At 37.4% G+C, this 6,656-nt stretch overlaps 1 non-coding gene across 1 annotated transcript; it reads left to right on the top strand.

Annotated features, from left to right (window-relative positions):
- The first annotated feature begins 3,945 nt into the window (after positions 1–3,945).
- On the top strand, positions 3,946–4,053 carry LOC148550828 (small nucleolar RNA R71). The gene has a single exon (XR_015893362.1). It is a non-coding gene; the product is annotated as a small nucleolar RNA R71 (small nucleolar RNA).
- The last annotated feature ends 2,603 nt before the right edge of the window (positions 4,054–6,656 follow it).

The following is a 6,656-nucleotide window of genomic DNA, read 5'->3' as shown; positions in this document are numbered from 1 at the left end:
TCACTACTTTAAGGCATAGACACTTAGACACTAATGATCATGTAATAAAGACACAAACATAGATAAACACTTAACATAAAGAAAATGAAAAACAAAAAATTTGAGAACAAGAAATGAGTCCACCTTAGTGATGGTGGCATTTTCTTCTTGAGGTACCAATAATGTCCTTGAGCTCTTCTATGTCTCTTCCTTGTCTTTGTTGCTCCTCCCTCATAGCTCTTTGATCTTCTCTAATTTCATGGAGGATGATTGAGTGCTCTTGATGTTCCACCCTTAGTTGTCCCATGTTGGAACTTAATTCTCATAGGGAGGTGTTGATTTGCTCCCAAAAATTCAGTGGAGGAAAGTGCATCCCTTGAGGCATCTCAGGGATTTCTTGGTGATGAGCTTCTTCATGCGTCTCTTGAGATCCATGAATAGGCTCTCTTGTTTGCTCCATCCTTTTCTTAGTGATGGGCTTGTCCTCATCAATGAGGATATCTCCCTCTATGTCAATCCCAGCTGAATTGCATAGATGGCAAATGAGGTGGGGAAAAGCTAACCTTGCCATAGTGGAGGACTTGTCAGCCACCTTGTAGAGTTCTTGAGGTATAATCTCATGAACCTCCACCTCTTCTCCAATCATGATGCTATGGATCATGATGGCCCGGTCTATAGTAACTTCAGACCGGTTGCTAGTGGGAATGATTGAGCGTTGAATGAACTCCAACCATCCTCTAGCTACAGGCTTAAGGTCCAGTCTTCTCAGTTGAACCAGTTTGCCTTTTGAGTCAATCTTCCATTGAGCTCCTTCCACACATATGTCCATGAGGACTTGGTCCAACCTTTGATCAAAGTTGACCCTCCTTGTGTAGGGGCGTGCGTTCTCTTCCATCATTGGCAAGTTGAACGCCAACCTCACGTTTTCCGGACTAAAATCTAAGTAATTTCCCCGAACCATAGTGAGATAATTCTTTGGGTTCGAGTTCTTACTTTGATCATGGTTCCTAGTGATCCATGCATTAGGATAGAACTCTTGAACCATTAGAATTCTGACTTGTTGGATGGAGTTTGTTAGAACTTTCCAACCTCTTCTATGGATCTCATGTCGGATCTCTGGATACTCATTTTTCTTGAGTTTGAAAGGTACCTCGGGGATCACCTTCTTCTTGGCCACAACATCATAGAAGTGGTCTTGATGGGCTTTGGAGATGAATCTTTCCATCTCCCATGACTCGGAGGTGAAAGCTTTTGTCTTCCTTTTCCCTTTTCTAGAGGATTCTCCGGTCTTAGGTGCCATCAATGGTAATGGAAAAACAAAAAGCTTTATGCTTTTACCACACCAAACTTAGAGTATTGCTCGCCCTCGAGCAAGAGAAGAAAGAAAAGAAGAAGAAGAAGAAGAAATAGAAGAGAGGGAGAGAGGGTTGTGTCTCGACTAAGAAGGGGATGAGAGGGTTTTGTTGTGTGAAAAATAAAGAAGAATGGAGTGGTTTATATAGTGGAGGGAGAGGGGTTAGGTTCGGCCATTTAGGGTGGGTTTGGGTGGAAAAGTGATTTTGAATTTTGAAGGTAGGTGGGGTTTAGGAGGTAGGTTTATGGGGAAGAGTGGATGGATGTGAGTGGTGAAGGGGTAGTAGGGAAGAGAGCTTGATGTGATTGGTGAAGGATTTTGGGGAAATGTGTTTATTGGGAAGAGAGGATGAACATTGAGAAGAGAGAAGAGTATGCGTGGAGGTAGGTGGGGATCCTGTGGGGTCCACAGATGCTGAGATGATTCTGTGGGGTCCACAAATCCTGAGGTGTCAAGGATTTACATCCCTGCACCAATTAGGCATGTAAAATGCTTTTGCATGCAATTCTGGCGTTTAAACGCCGAATTGATGCTTGTTCTGGGCGTTCAACGCCCAGATGCAGCATGTTTCTGGCGTTCAGTGCCAGCTTTCCTCAGTGTGCATTCCTGGCGTCTGAACGCCAGGATGCTGCTTGTTTTGGGCGTTCAACGCCAGATCCATGCTCTGTTCTGGCGTTGAACGCCAGCCAGATGCTTCTTACTGGCGTTTAAACGCCAGTAAGCCCTTCCTCCAGGGTGTGATTTTTCTTCTGCTATTTTTGATTCTGTTTTTAATTTTTTGATTTATTTTGTGACTCCACATGATCATGAACCTAATAAAACATGAAATAACACTAAAATTAGATAAATAAAAATTGGGTTGCCTCCCAACAAGCGCTTCTTTAATGTCAATAGCTTGATAGTGGGCTCTCATGGAGCCACACAGGTGATCAGGTCAATTTTATAGACTTCCCAACACCAAACTTAGAGTTTGGATGTGGGAGTTCAACACCAAACTTAGAGTTTGGCTGAGGCCTCCCAACACCAAACTTAGAGTTTGACTGTGGGGGCTTTAGTTGACTCTGTACTGAGAGAAGCTTTTCATGCTTCCTCTCCATTGTTACAGAAGGAGATTCTTGAGTTTTAAACACAAGGTTGTCCTCATTCAGTTGAAGGATCAATTCTCCTCTGTCTACATCAATCACAGCTCTTGTTGTGGCTAGGAAGGGTCTTCCAAGGATGATAGATTCATCCTCTTCCTTCCCATTGTCTAGGATTATGAAATCAGCAAGGATGTAAAGGCCTTCAACCTTTACTAACACGTCCTCTACCTGATCATAAACCTCTTTTCTTGAATTGTCTGCCATCTCTAATGAGATTCTAGCAGCTTGCACCTCAAAGATTCCCAGTTTCTCCATTACAGAGAGTGGCATGAGATTTATTCATGACCCAAGGTCACATAGAGCCTTCTCAAAGGTTATGGTGCCTATGGTACAAGGTATTAGGAACTTTTCAGGATCCTGTTTCTTCTGAGGCAATCTCAGTTGATCCAATGTATTTAGTTCATTGGTGAGCAGGGGAGGTTCATCTCCCCAAGTTTCATTACCAAATAAATTGGCATTCAGCTTCATGATTGCACCTAGGAACTTGGCAACTTGCTCTTCAGTAACATCTTCATTCTCTTCAGAAGAAGAATACTCTTCAGAGCTCATGAATGGCATAAGAAGGTTCAATGGAATCTCTATGGTCTCTAGATGAGTCTCAGATTCCTTTGGTTCCTCAGAGGAAAACTCCTTATTGAGCACTGGACGTCCCAGGAGGTCTTCCTCCTTGGGATTCACGTCCTCCCCTTCCTCCTTGGATTTGGCCATGATGGTTATATCAATTGCCTTGCACTCTCCTTTTGGATTTTCTTCTGTATTGCTTGGGAGAGCACTAGGAGGGGTTTCAGTGATCTTCTTACTCAGCTGACCCACTTGTGCCTCCAAATTTCTAATGGAAGACCTTGTTTCATTCATGAAACTCAGAGTGGCCTTAGATAGATCAGAGACTAAGTTTGCTAAATTAGAGATATTTTGTTCAGAGTTCTCTGTCTATTGTTGAGTGGATGATGAAAAAGGCTTGCTATTGTTAAACCTGTTTCTTCCACCAATATTAAAGCCTTGTTGAGGCTTTTGTTGATCCTTCCATGAGAGATTTGGGTGATTTCTCCATGAGGGGTTATAGGTGTTCCCATAAGGTTCACCCATATAATTTATCTTTGCTATTGCAGGGTTCTCAGGATCATAAGCTTCTTCTTCAGAAGATGCCTCTTGAGCACTGTTGGATGCAGTTTGCATTCCATTCAGACTCTGAGAAATCATATTAACTTGTTGAGTCAATATTTTATTCTGAGCCAATATGGCATTCAGAGTATCAATTTCAAGAACTTCCTTCTTCTGAGGCATCCCATTACTCACAGGATTCCTCTCAGAAGTGTACATGAACTAGTTGTTAGCAACCATGTCAATGAGTTCTTGAGCTTCTGCAGGTGTTTTCTTTAGGTGAATGGATCCACCTGCAGAAGTATCCAATGACATCTTAGCTAATTCAGACAGACCATCATAGAATATATCCAGGATGGTCCATTCTGAAAGCATGTCAGAAGGACACTTTTTGGTCAGTTGCTTATATCTCTCCCAAGCTTCATAGAGGGATTCACCTTCTTTCTGTCTGAAGGTTTGAACATCCACTCTAAGCTTACTGAGCTTTTGAGGAGGAAAGAACTTGGCTAAGAAAGCCGTGACCAGCTTATCCCAAGAGTTCAGGCTATCTTTAGGTTGAGAGTCCAACCATGTTCTAGCTCTGTCTCTTACAGCAAATGGGAAAAGCATAAGCCTGTAGACCTCGGGATCAACCCCATTGGTCTTAACAGTATTACAGATCTGCAAAAATTCAGTTAAGAACTGAAAAGGATCTTCAGATGGAAGTCCATGAAACTTGCAGTTCTGCTGCATCAGAGAAACTAATTGAGGTTTCAGCTCAAAGTTGTTTGTTCCAATGGCAGGGATGGAGATGCTTCTTCCATGTAAATTGGTATTAGGTGCAGTGAAGTCACTAAGCATCCTCCTTGCATTATTATTATTTTCGGCTGCCATCTCCTCTTCCTGTTCGAAAATTCCTGTAAGGTTGTCTCTGGATTGTTGTATTTTAGCTTCTCTTAGTTTCCTTTTTAGAGTCCTTTCAGGTGCAGGGTCTGCTTCAACAAGAATGTTCTTGTCCTTGCTCCTGCTCATATGACAAAGAAGGGAATAACAAAGAAAATATGGAATCCTCTATGTCACAGTATAGAGATTCCTTTGTGTGAGTATAAGAAGAAAAGAATGTAATGTAAAGAAGAATGGATAATCCAAACACAAGGGTGAGGATAGGAGCAGAGATATGAGATGAAGAGAAGTGTTAGTAAGTAATTAAATAAATAGAAGAAGATGAGATAGAAGTTTTCGAAAATAATTTTTGAAAAGGAGTTGATGATTTTCGAAAATTAAAGGGAAAATAAAATTAAAATTAAAATTTAAAACAATTAATTAATTAAAAAGAATTTTTGAAAAAGAGGGAGGTATTTTCGAAAATTAGAGAGGGAAGAGTAGTTAGGTGATTTTGAAAAAGATAAGAAACAAACAAAAAGTCAATTAGTTAGTTGAAAAAGATTTGAAAATCAATTTTGAAAAGATAAGAAGATAAGAAGTTGGAAAAGATATTTTAAAATTAAATTTTTGATAAAGATAAAATTTTGAAAAAGATAGGATATAAAGGATATGATAAAAAGATATGATTAAAATTAGTTTTGAAAAAGATTTGAATTTTAAAATCAAAATTAATGACTTGACTCACAAGTAATCACAAGATATGATTCTAGAACTTAAAGTTTGAATCTTTCTTAACAAGCAAGTAACAAACTTGAAATTTTTGAATCAAAACATTAATTGTTGATAATATTTTCGAAAATTATGAGATAAAATTAAGAAAAAGTTTTTTGAAAAATATTTTTAAAATTTTTGAAAATAAATAAGAAAAATGAAAAAGATTTAATTTTTGAAAAAGATTTTGAAAAGATAAGATTTTTAAATTGAAAATTTGATTTGACTCATAAGAAACAACTAAATTTTAAAAAGTTTTGAAAAAGTCAACTCAAATTTTCGAAAATTTATGAGTGAAAAAAGAGAAAGATATCTTTTTTGATTTTTGAATTTTTAATGATGAGAGAGAAAAACATGAAAAAGACTCATAACATAAAAATTATGAATCAAAACACACAATGCATGCAAGAACACTATGAATGTCAAGATGAACACCAAGAACACTTTGAAGATCATGATGAACATCAAGAACATATTTTTGAAAAATTTTTTATGCAAAGAAAACATGCAAGATACCAAACTTAGAAATCTTTAATGCTTAGACACTATGAATGCAAAGATGCACATGAAAAACAACAAAAGACACAAAATAAGAAAACATCAAGATCAAACAAGAAGACTTACCAAGAACAACTTGAAGATCATGAAGAACACTATGAATGCATGAATTTTCGAAAAATGCATAAGTTTTTAGAAAAAATACAATTGACACCAAACTTAAAAATTGACTCTAGACTCAAACAAGAAACAAAAAAATATTTTTGATTTTATGATTTTATTAATTTTTTTTTGGATTTTTGTATATTTTTATTTTTTTTGAAAACCTATAGGAAAAAGGAAGTAATGAATTCAAAGTTCTCAATCAAAATCCTATGAATCATATCAGGTTAGTCTAAAGCTTGATGGCCAGCCAAACTTCAACATACCAATTTGAAACTTTAGAATTCATTCTAAAAAATTTTAAAATAATTTTCGAAAACAAAGGGAAAAATTTTTTTGAAAGATTTTTGAAGAAATTTTTTTTTGAAAATAAAACAAAAAGAAAATTACCTAATCTGAGCAACAAGATGAACCGTCAGTTGTCCAAACTCGAACAATCCCCCGCAACAGCGCCAAAAACTTGGTGCACGAAATTGTGATCCCTGGTAATGGCTCCAAAAACTTGGTGCTCTAATCTTAATTCATAATTTGTCACAACTTCGATACAACTAACCAGCAAGTGCACTGGGTCGTCCAAGTAATAAAATCTTACATGAGTAAAGGTCGATCCCACGGAGATTGTTGGTATGAAGCAAGCTATGGTCATCTTGTAAATCTCAGTCAGGCGGATATCAAATAGTTATGGAGTTTTCGAATAATAATAATAAATAAACAGAAAATAAAGATAGAAATACTTATGTAATTCATTGGTGAGAATTTCAGATAAGCATATAGAGATGCTTTCG

The sequence above is a fragment of the Arachis ipaensis genome, chromosome B7, assembly GCF_059453495.1.
Source record: "Arachis ipaensis isolate K30076 ecotype BB chromosome B7, ASM5945349v1, whole genome shotgun sequence".
Taxonomy (NCBI): Eukaryota; Viridiplantae; Streptophyta; class Magnoliopsida; order Fabales; family Fabaceae; genus Arachis; species Arachis ipaensis.
The sequence above is the reverse complement of the archived record's forward strand: the minus strand, read 5'-3'. Positions and strand labels throughout refer to the sequence as shown.